Below are 11,602 nucleotides of genomic sequence, written 5' to 3'. Positions count from 1 at the left end.
ATGAGCTCACTGTTTACCAGGTTGTCTTAAGGTTCAGATTATTAGGCTAAGAGTCCGCTTTTGTATCATGAAGAGGACTGATTGTTTAGTATTTTGTTCAGCTGTACGCCTGAGGATGGGTTTTAATAACACGAAGCCGATCGCGTCCCCATAAATAAAGTTTCATATGTAGCTGGAAGAGGCTTCTTCTTCAAATATGTATTAAGATAAAATTTTAGTAGACAAAGCAAAGGATTCCCTCTAGATTGGCTAAAATATTACACATGAATCTTTAGGCATGGATCATTTAAGGTGCAGACTAACACAGATTAAGAAAGCATTCCTCTTTAAAAGAAGTCTACAACTATCAAGCGTAGGCCTTAAAGGTGAAAAGAAATTTCTGAGAATGTACATGTAGAGGACAACAAGTATGGAACTGCATCATGGAATTTGGGATAACGGTAAAAGGAGAGAATCGTTGTGACTTAAGTTTCATTGAAATGCTGGAAATTAAATGGACATAGTAAAAAGTTCAGAACGTTCTCCGCATAATCAGCAAACAGAGGAATATGCAGATTGTAGCTAAATTCCCTCTACAGCCGTTAAGGAGTTGAGTGGGGACCAACCAGACTAAATCTAGCAAAGGAAATCAAGCGTGACAATGTACCGTTTTCCCGCTACGCCCGAAATACCCCAACACACGTATAGGTCTCTGGCATTTGGACAAACGTGGAAAGGTTGGCGGGCGCGTTATCTCTACCTAAACTCTCTTTGCTACGACCTCTGGGCTCACATGAATTCCTCCGCTTACGAGGCCCCTGTGGCATTCGAGGCAGGCCTACTGGAACCGGTTACGGATGGGGTGGAAGCTAGAGTACCAGGGATTATACTGGAACATGGTACGTAAACACCGTACCTTTGTAGACGTCGATTGCGTCACATGGCGCCCTAATTGTTAGTGGACCCAGAAGACAAGCAGAAGGAGGCAAGAGCAATGTGTGTTGCGGAATCTTGCGTGTAGCGGGAAAAAACATGGTTCAAATGGCTCTGAGCACTATGGGACTGAACATCTGTGGTCATCAGTCCGCTAGAACTTACAACTACTTAAACCTAACTAACCTAAGGACATCACACACATACATGCCCGAGGCAGGATTCGAACCTGCGACCGCAGCAGTCGCGCGGTTCAGGACTGCGCTCCTAGAACCGCGAGACCACCGCGGCCGGCTAGCGGGAAAAAGGAACGTTTCTGGACATGAGTTTCTATGCTAAAAGCACCGCCTTGACTCCCATTACAAGTCCTCAAAATCTGTAACGCCAATAGTTGCAGGCTGTATGGAAAATACTAACTGGAAGATGGGATGGAATGACAGGATATATGATAATAAATCAGGCAATAACTTGAGTAGTAGCACAGGCAACAGTAGGGGCAGGTATTGGACAGAGACGGAGATCGACATAAAGAGAACAAATAACTGAGGACACTGGATGCAATATTAGTCTGACATGAAAAGCCTGGCATAAGAGAGAAAATCGAGCAAGGTCGTATCAAACCAGAGCGCTGAAGACTAAAAGAAGAAAAAAGAATATAAACTGCGATTTATCACCACTTAACATACGAATGAACTATGACATTAGATCGCTAATTTTGGTACTTGGTACCGTCCACCACCTACTATGCAGATTTAAATCTAGAAAAACATGTAGCTCTAGAAGGAACACAAAATCAAGATAACATAAATGGGGGCACGTGTTTCAGGATGTGGGCAGTAACTTTTTCTCCATGATCCACTCGTAAGTGAAATCGAAAGAGTCCAGCATTGTTATCTTGCAGTCCTCTTACCCCCCCCCCCCCCCTTCCACTCACTACCAAATGCGTCATCCTTGTAGATTACGTAGAGTACCATGCCTGACTTATAAACAAGACATAAAAACCTAGCTTCGTTTTTAGCGATGTCTTACCCTGCTGACACGAATTTTGAAGGAAATCTATACCTAGGTACATAGGTTAAACAATTGAGATCTCTCATTTTCCTCATACAGTAATTTTGTAATTAAGATCGCGTCGAGATAGGAAACTAGCTCTGTAGACGTTTAAATAGCTATGGATTTTCATTCCGTTCACGGTCTGCGTACAGCGGTACTTGCTCTCCAAAGGCACTGAGCGCGCGGCACAAGCGTTGTGGAAGTCGGGAGTGCTCCAGACGAACATAAATGTTGTTGGTGTCATCATGCAGACGCTGGAGGTGTCAGCTTGAGGTGGAAACGGGCCGGTTCTTGGGAAACAGCGGCAAGGTACGCCGTTATAAGACCAGTGTTCGTTCGCTTCACACGAAACTATTTCCAGATCGGTCCGCCCGTTGCGTACCAGCGCAGTCTACAAAGTTAAACGGAAAGTAACCTGGAAACACTGCGCATATGTACTTATGGAACGTCAAGGACGTAGTAGCAGTACAACTATTGAAATTAACAACAGGCAGTCACACGAACGTACAGCCTGTACAAACAGTTCCTCCCTACAATTTAAAGTACTTATGTAAACTTAGAGAAAGCTTTTGACAAAGTTGACTGGAATACTCTTTTTCAAATTCTAAAGGTGTCAGGGGTAAAATACAGGGAGCGAAAGGCTATTTACAATTTGTACAGAAACCAGATGGCAGTCATAAAAGTCGAGGAGCATGAAAGGGAAGCAGTGGTTGGGAAAGGAGTGAGACAGGGTTGTAGCCTCTCCCCGATGTTATTCAATCTGTATATTGAGCAAGCAGTAAAGGAAACAAAAGAAAAATTTGGAGTAGGTATTAAAATTCATGGAGACGAAGTAAAAACTTTGAGGTTCGCCGATGACATTGTAATTCTGTCAGAGACGGCAAAGGACTTGGAAGAGCAGTTGAACGGAATGGACAGTGTCTTGAAAGGAGGATATAAGATGAACATCAACAAAAGCAAAACGAGGATAATGGAATGTAGTCAAATTAAATCGGGTGATGCTGAGGGAATTAGATTAGGAAATGAGACACTTAAAGTAGTAAAGGAGTTTTGCTATTTAGGAAGTAAAATAACTGATGATGGTCGAAGTAGAGAGGATATAAAATGTAGACTGGCAATGGCAAGGAAAGCGTTTCTGAAGAAGAGAAATTTGTTAACATCGAATATAGATTTATGTATCAGGAAGTCGTTTCTGAAAGTATTTGTTTGGAGTGTAGCCATGTATGGAAGTGAAACATGGACGATTACTAGTTTGGACAAGAAGAGAATAGAAGCTTTCGAAATGTGGTGCTACAGAAGAATACTGAAGATAAGGTGGATAGATCACGTAACTAATGAGGAGGTATTGAATAGGATTGGGGAGAAGAGAAGTTTGTGGCACAACTTGACTAGAAGAAGGGATCGGTTGGTAGGACATGTTTTGAGGCATCAAGGGATCACAAATTTAGCGTTGGAGGGCAGCGTGGAGGGTAAAAATCGTAGAGGGAGACCGAGAGATGAGTACACTAAGCAGATTCAAAAGGATGTAGGTTGCAGTAGGTACTGGGAGATGAAGCAGCTTGCACAGGATAGAGTAGCATGGAGAGCTGCATCAAACCAGTCCCAGGACTGAAGACAACAACAACAACAACAACATGTAAAACGAGTCGATGGCGTCGAAGTTAGTGACCACGTACGTACGGAAGACATACGAACTGAAACTGCAGACAGCAATGGAACCAAAAGAAATTATTCTGAACTCTGTTTCCAGATATTCAGTTACAAACGAAAATCTCGTATACTGCCACTGTTAATTCGCCTTCCGTTGCAAAGATGAGTGACTTTCCATGGTGGTTACAATTAAACTTCCGCTCCTTGATCCAGTGTAGACGGAATACTATTTGCCGTGTGGGTACCCAGTTTTATAGGATTGATGTACAGACTGTGTACTGCGGGATTTGCGTTGTTAATATTGTTGGTTTCATGACTAGCCGTTAGGTTCCAGTACTTGTATGCTGGCGTAGGGCTGAAATACGAGCATAATTGTGTATTGCGGTTGCAGAATGTCAACGTGGATGTGGACAAGGTGGGCACAGTTTTAATGGTAATGCTGTTTTTGAAAACGGCAGAAATAGTGTTCCTGCTCTTCGCGAGTATCTCCGTATTAAGGGAATTGGGAGAGGTTCTCGTTCCACTGACGTACAAGGACATGACTCGTAAGACTGAATTAACTGGTGATTTCGAGTTGCTCCTGGAAGAGGCCGACGGCCAAGTGCGCCTGAAATTGTTGAAGAAAGTGCAGTTGCCAGAGCTGATAATGACGGACGCAATGTGTGTTCTTCAAGCACTGTACGAGTTGTGTCGCAACAGCTAAACATTCAATGATCCACCTATCGAGAAGTGCTTCGAATAACTATGGAATGATATACCTAGTGAAGTTCGACGCTGTCGTGGTTGCAGATGGCCGTCATATTGAGTGACGTTTGCAGTCAGGTAGGTAATAAAAGTACGCAACTAACGAATGTTATCCTTTCATGTGGGAATTAAAATCTATTTCTTTCAATTGTTTACTCATTATTTCTCTTCCTCATGTCCTTTCTAGTCTTTACACAAAGTCACATTGTCTCATTATCACTCGTTTTTCAAGATGACCTTTCAGGTGTCGAAAGTGTAATTACAACCAGTCTGTACATAGTAGTGTCATAGGCATTTGACAACAGCTGTAATTACTAAAACCGAACAAAGCTCCAAGGCCCGCTGGAATACCTATCAATTTCTGTGCTGAATTTGCGTCCGATATACCTCCTCTTTTGTCCATAACATGTCATAGACCTCCAGAACAAAAGACTTAGCCCGTCATGTGGTAGAAAGACAAGGTCACAACCGATTACGAGGAGGGTAACTACCGTGGAATATGTTTGACATCCAGAATCTCAGAACGTAGGTCGATGTCAAACATAATGCGGTAACTCAAATACACTAGCGAGAAATTCGCAAACTGGCATAAGAGAGATAGAGCATTTTCTGGCTTCCAGAAGGCATTTGTCTCGTAACTTCAAATGGTTCAAATGGCTCTGAGCACTATGGGACTTAACTTCTAAGGTCATCAGTCCCATAGAACTTAGAACTACTTAAACCTAACTAATCGAACGACATCACACACATCCATGCCCGAGGCCGGATTCGAACCTGCGATCGTAGCGATCGCGCGGCTCTAGAGTGTAACGCCTAGAGCCGCTCGCCCACCCCGGCCTTCATAGGCTTCTAGACGGACACTAAGTAGCCCATGAAGAATCTTGGAACATACCAGAGAGTCCTATGTCTCACTTCCTCCGGGACTGTGTAGACTAATTACACTGCGCACATCGGTATCCAAGCAATTATTAGGTAGGTGCATAAGTGAGCAGAGTTTTTCTTTTTCTTTTCCATGTTCGTATTCCGGTTTACATGAGTTTATTTATAGAGTGTAATTTTTTGCAATTTATTGTAATTTATTGTTTGAGTTTACATATTGTCAGTTTATCGTTTGGAGATACTGGGTGGAGCAGCGAATGCTAGAAAATGGAATGGCAGACGGAGAAATCGGAGTATTTCTGACATATTCTTCTGTTTGAGTTCAGTAGACACGTGACAACAGCGGAGACAGGAACAAACATATGCGCCGTGACTGGTAATAATGCCATAGCACAGACCACGGCAGGAAAATGTTTATCTCGTTTTAAAGAGAATCGTTTTGACACTAGTCGCTCTCCAAGTTCAGGAAGACATTGAGGGTTTGATGAACATCGTTTAAACGTAGTAATCCATAATGATCTATGTTAGTGTACTCGAGAACTGACAAATGTGATGAATTGTACACATCCCATCATCGTGTGACGTTTGCGTTCAATGGGGAAGGTTCAAAAATCGGATGTACGGGTACCACATGCTAAAAGCCAAAACCACAAAAATCTGCAGCAGTCGTATTCTCGCAATATGCTCGTCAATAATTGGCCCGTGAACGACAACGACCATTACTGGTAACGACAAATGGTCTTTTTTTGATGACACAAATAAAATGAAGGAGGGATTGAGCAAAAACTCCGCTTACAGAGATTTGCGCGCATCCATTAAAGGTTATGTTATGCATCTGGTGGAATAGTGACGGTGTGGTCTACTATGAATTGCTTCCCAGGAGGACAGCGTGAAGTGATAATCACGACCAACTGCATTCTGCTAGACCGACAAAAAGCACTATACAGGAGTTGGGTTTTCCACACGAACCTTATTCACCTGATCGTGAACTCACAGATTTTCATCTTTTCCGCTCTGCGTGAAGCGACCATCAAGGAACTTCCTTTCCGAGTCATAATGCGCACCGAACACGGATCGACGACTTTTACGTCTCAGAATCACGTGATTTCTACAGCCGCGGAATCTAAAGGTTAACCCAGCGTTGACAGATTGTTGTATATAGTGAAGGAGAATATATTATTGATGACTGAAGTGTTCGTTATATATGTCTCTTGTGTTTATCAAACTTATGGAAAAATGCTATGAGCTTATCCACAAACTCAACAGTATTACCGCACCCTTACGTTGTGGGAAAAACCTTCATACTAGTGCAGCTGAAGTTGTATTGATGACTGAAGTGTTCGTTATATATGTCTCTTGTGTTTATCAAACTTATGGAAAAATGCTACGAGCTGATGCACAAACTCAACAGTATTACCGCACCCTTACGTTGTGGGACAAATCTTCATACTGGTGCAGCTGAAGTTGTCACCAGTTCAGAGAGGACAGTGTAGCATATGGATGATTTCAGTGTGAAGTTATTATTTTCCACATCGTACTTTATACTGTGAAACAATGCTGAGACCCTCGCTTTTCGTAATTCACATACTATATTCTTTCATGAGGCCAGGTGCATCGAGACAAGTGTTTCTAGCTTTCGAAGATCGTGGCTGGATTAGTAAACATATATAGCACATAAATACCTGTTCGTAAAAGTAGTTTATATTGCAAAATACAAACATCAAAAAAGTTTTGCATCACCTCGGTTCCTAGAGTTCTCTGACCTGTGCAGAAAATTGGAATGGAGATCAACACAAACATCATTTTCGCCCTTTTTATTGCTCAAGAAAATCACCATACAGCGAGACCTTCAGAGTTGGTGGTCCAGATTGCTGTACACACCGGTACCACTAATAACTAGCAGTACGTCCTCTTGCATTGATGCATGCCTGTATTCGTCGTAGCATACTATCCACAAGTTCTTGAAAGCACTGTTGGTCCAGATTGTCCCACTGCTCAACGGCGATTCGCCGCAGATTCCTCAGAGTGGTTGGTGGGTCACGTCGTCATATACAGCCCTTTCCGATCTATCCCAGGCATGTACGATAGGGTTCATATCTGGAAAATATGCTGGCCATTCTAGTCGAACGATATCATTATCCTGATCGGGGTCATTCCCAAGATGTGCACGAGGGGGCGCGAATTGCCCTCATTGAAGACGAATGCCTCGCCAATATGCTGACGATATGGTTGCAGTATCGGTCGGAGGATGGCATTCACGTGTGGTACAGCCGTTACGGCGCCTTCCATGACTACCAGTGGCGTACGTCAGCCCCATATAATGTCACCCCAAAACATTAGGAAACACCAACCTTGCTGTACTGACTGGACAGTGTGTCTCAGGCGTTCAGCCTGAGCGGGTTGATCCAAACACGTCTCCGACGATTGCCTGGTTGAAGGCATATGCCAGCACTCTGATCCACCCATAATTCCACAGAACACCTGTAATAAAAATATCTGACACAATAAACTATACAAAAATCTATTTTCCGTGTTCTTACGACCAAACAGGATCAGAGCCCTGCCACTCGATTACAACTACACTCTGCTACCATCGTAAGTGGTAGTCAGCTGGTGTTTAGTTGTAAGGTCATAAATCAGAACAAGTTTACTCAAATTTAAACAAACCCTTTTTATACCAGAACATTTTAGAATTAAAAGCTCTTCCATAATTTATTATATTTACTATTAAAAACAGTCTTGATCACGATTTATTTATCAAGATGACCGGTTTCCACCACTACCGTGGTCATCTTCAGACCATTGAGTAGGAATCTTTTTCTATTATGTTCTACCATTAGTATTTTTGCGAAAGTTACACATTGTTAACATCCAGGCGAAAATAAATTGCTACTTTTTTTAGCATTTCAGTGGAATTCTTTTTCAGATACTGCCCCCTACATGCAATTCAAAAGTTTAGAAAAATATTTCCAACCCATGTTAAACAAAAATTAGTCCAAACACTAGTCTTGCCTAATCTTTACTACTGCGATGTAGTTCAACACGGCACAAATAGTGAAAATTCTAGATGCCTCGAGCTAGTGATGAATGCTTGCGTTAGATACGTGTGCAATATTCGGTTGTATGATCATATCAGTCCTTCATACTCCCAGCTAGGTTGGATACGCCCACATACGGCACGCGATCTCCACACGATGTGCTTACTTCATCGATTTCTTAGCCACTGGTGCCCCCAATACTTATCTTCTCACATTAAACACCTATCATCATTCCACAATCGCAACACCAGATCGGATACGTCTATCATCTTGGCTGTACCTTTACATAACACAAAATCTTTCTCCGTGTCATTCTCCATCTCAGCCATACGACTATGGAACGCGCTCCCCTGTGATCTGCGTCTTATCCAGAACTACTCAACATTCAAGAGGGAACTCAAAGCTTACATATTAGGGACGGTATAACCACCATTCTTGTGCCCCTCCCATCTCTTTCTTTCTCCTCTCCATCACAGCTTCGAATTTTACCGTTCTATTTCTCTTCCTCTAACCTATCTACCTCTTATATATCTCTTTCACCCCATTCTATCGTCTTATGTCTCTGCTCGATGAGAATAACTCACAAGCTGCAAGAACATAACGAGAAAATTCCCAACTAACAATGGGACTGACATTCAGAAAAGAAAAGTATGTTTACTTTCATATACATAGTCATTACTATTATTATTATTATTACTATTACTATTATTATTATTATTACTATTATTATTATTATTATTATTATTATTATTGATTGTTATAATTATTTTTTATTGTTATAATTATCATTGTACTACTGTTATAATATCTATTTTTTTCTTTAACATCAATACTGCATAATAGGCTATATGTCCTTAATGTTAAGTAGAAACTGTAAATCGTTCAACCTGAGTATGCCTGGTTAGGTGTAAGAGAGGGCCTGAAGGCCCTAATCTTGCCAGGTAAAATAAATGCATAAATAAATAAATAAATAAATAAAGCAGATGTGACAGAAGTTTTAAATTGATAACTATACATGTGTGGCTATGGAGGCACTCTACCTAACATTTACCAAAAATGTGAGTGTAGACTTCAGTTTAGAACGGCAATTACCTCCAGGAGCTCTACAATTGCCCTTCACCTACCCGTAACCCTCATCACACGAGCCCCGCCGACTGGGTATCTACGGCCCACCTTACTCTCTGCTGACTCTAGATAGCCGTTTGAAGGTCAGTCGAATCGTAGGCGCTAACCGTACAGTACAATAACAAGTAGAAGAAAGCACTACAGCAGTCCGCCTACAACAAAGATCATAGCCAGAGTGAGAATTTCAGTCTGCAGCGGAGTGTGCGCTGATTTTTTTAACTTCCTGGCAGATTAAAACTCTGTGCCGCACCGAGACTCGAACTCGGGAGGTAGGAGACGAGATACTGGCAGAAGTAATGCTGTGAGGACGGGGCGCGAGTCGTGCTTGGGTAGCTCAGATGGTAGAGCACTTGCCCGCGAAACGTCTCGAGTTCGAGCCTCGGTCCGGCACACAGTTTTAATCTGCCAGGAAGTTTCAAGATCATAGCCAAATATCAGTTCAGTTCAGTAGCTTGTGAAAAGCATATTTTCAGTACCAAAATGAATCTGCCATCTCTCCATTTCAGTAGCTCCAAAGCCCACAGGATTTCTAGTTTCACCAGCTATCAATGGGCCTTATAAATTAAATTATTCCATCCAAAAATTCTGTTCTAGTAACATGGTAGATAGTGAAGTTTTGCATAATAACTCCATGGCAAAATACTATCTTCTTTCTGTGCTGTCGTGTACCAAAATTTCATTTTAATACCTCAAATTGTTTATGAAGTGTGAGGAATGATGTCGGTCTCTCACCCTGGCTTTGTCGCTACCAGTCACTCGTCAGGACGAAACCAAAACCGCTCGGCTCGTCTCAGACTGTTCCATCGGTTGGTCTGCTCCTTTACTCAGAAACTGCTTTGCGAACACATCATTTCCAGGCATGAACGTAACGAATCGCCAGACCAAGCAAATAATAACCAAAGGAACTACTCAACCTGCTGTCGCCAGGTGGAAGGAACAGAATACTTTTATGCATGACTGACAAGTGATAGCGTCAAAGATGAGTCCATTGAACCGTTTCGATAATAGAACTATTCTGGCAAATTTAGGAATGTTTCTTGACTCACTGGTAGTAGGAGGTATGCTGAGGTACCGCTCAGAATAATAAGAGAAAGAGAGAGATAGCAATCGTATCTATGAATATTATTTCTCAAGTAAAAATCCCTTCTTCTCAACACATACTAACCGTGTAGGGACGAATAAGGTAACATCACAAATGCTTTTTAACCGGCTTTTGACATCGCATACCGATTTTCCGCTGACACTATTTGCGGAAAATTTTAACATAAAAGAGACTATTAACCATCATTTGTAAAAGTGTATAGCTTCATACCTATATTTTACGAAGCTAACGTATTAATCACGAGTAAGACACTCGCTTTTCATATAATCTTATTACAAATATCACAGCTTTGTTTTAAAGTAGATACTAACTGAATAATTTGCATACAGCTTTTTCATAGATAATAACCGTGGGGTAGACCTTTACCTCTGCACGTAGTAAGAATTAATTTTTCTAAACGAGTATAGTTTTAGGAACGACTAACATGTCTGACATTGCCTCGTTGAATTGTGATTTACCTATTTTGCTACGGTCTAACGTCTTACATAAAGCACGAAGTGCAATTCAAATCTCAAAATATGGTCACAGATGATCAAGAATACAATACTTGGCTCCTGCAACTAGGTAAGATCCCACTAGAAGTTCACCGGACACTGCCAAGATTCCAAAGAAATTCTACTGCGAGCAAGACGAAATAGTACATAAAGTATTTCCAGCCAACTGCATGAATACAGCAAATGTGAAGGAATTTATCAACACATAAATACTGTGCCGAAAAACTGAAGGTTACGCCAGAATAAAAGAAGAAATTGTCAAGAACGTCGTGGACGGAATCCGAAGGGACTAACAACAAATTTTATCTTGTAGAATACTTACATTCATTAGATCCGTCAGGTTTACCGCCAAATGAACTTATACTAAAGTAAAAGTCTGTTGTCCTAATGACAAGAAACGTGAAAACCGAACAGGGTCTACTCAATGGAACACGCACGCCTGTAACAAATATCAATGAATTTATAATGAAAGCTCTGCTGACTGACATCAGGAAAACAGTTGTAATATCACGAATAAACTTCGCACAATCTGATCAAAGCATGCCTTCTAAATTCTAATACAGGTCGCAGGGACAAACGGTTCAAAGAACACTATTTTATTTACC

The sequence above is a fragment of the Schistocerca gregaria genome, chromosome 8 (genome assembly GCF_023897955.1).
Source record: "Schistocerca gregaria isolate iqSchGreg1 chromosome 8, iqSchGreg1.2, whole genome shotgun sequence".
In the NCBI taxonomy this organism is placed as follows: Eukaryota; Metazoa; Arthropoda; class Insecta; order Orthoptera; family Acrididae; genus Schistocerca; species Schistocerca gregaria.
Note: the sequence above shows the minus strand (reverse complement) of the source record.